This window comes from Dipodomys merriami, unplaced genomic scaffold (assembly GCF_024711535.1).
Source record: "Dipodomys merriami isolate MVZ:Mamm:240054 unplaced genomic scaffold, mDipMer1.0.p SCAF_568, whole genome shotgun sequence".
Taxonomy (NCBI): Eukaryota; Metazoa; Chordata; class Mammalia; order Rodentia; family Heteromyidae; genus Dipodomys; species Dipodomys merriami.
Window position 1 is genome coordinate 209,606 of NW_027206144.1, and position 1,072 is coordinate 210,677.

Consider the following 1,072-nt stretch of genomic DNA (forward strand, 5'->3'; position numbering starts at 1 on the left):
TAGTAGAACACAAAACACAAGATTAATCCTAACCATATTAAAAGACATTTATTTATACTACAAATTCACTCTTATAACTACAAAGATTCTAAAAATAACTGAAGCACAGTGACACAAAAATAATTTAACTGCATCATCTACATTCAAAGGACTGTGCTAATAGAAAGCAAAATTATACTAATAATTAAGTTATCCAATTCACTTACATTCTTTTATTCTATTTCTTTTAGTTTCATAAAAACTGGCTTTTCATAAAATGATCCATAAAAGAGCCTATATACACACTTACATTTTCAGATCTTAACAATATTTATTTCAGAAATATCTTTAGCTGTATAGTCAATGAACTAAAATATTACTAAAATATTTAAATGGTTTTCAAAAATTGCAAGACTCGCTCTGGGATGTTATTTATATTGGAAAAGATATTTGAAAAGCCTTATTTGTTAAAGTTGTGATCGTTACTCCCACAAAAGAACTATTAATGAAGGAACATTTGTATTTGTATGTACAAAACAACTTCAAATGCATCCACAATCTGGAGATGACACGTGTTTTTGTTTTTTTTTTAAATATATATCTAACAAGCATAGCCACAATACTGATTTTCAGTCAATATGATGCGATATTCAAACCTTAAAAATACAGGGTTTATTATCATAGTGTGAATAGATATGATATTACAAAGAAAGTTATTTTCAACAGAAATTTGGAAAGTGTTTATCCACCTTGAGTTTCACAGAAAAAACCAGAGAGCAATACCTATTTCTTCAAGTCGGTCAAAATCACTCCATGAATATTTCTTAAAAATATAACCAATTTAAGATTTCAAATACATATTTTGTAATGACAGTCATCTTACAGCAATAAATTACTACCTGATTATATGTGTATCTTTTTACCTAACATATATTAAGAACTGAAAATGATTGCTTTTATCTAACTTATGTTGTAAATGCTTTGATTATGATGATGTTATTAACAAATAAAATGTACAGAAGGGTGGTTCCACTGAAATGACAGGACAGAACACTGATAAATAAAACAACATTGCAACACAGTTCTTTTCAGC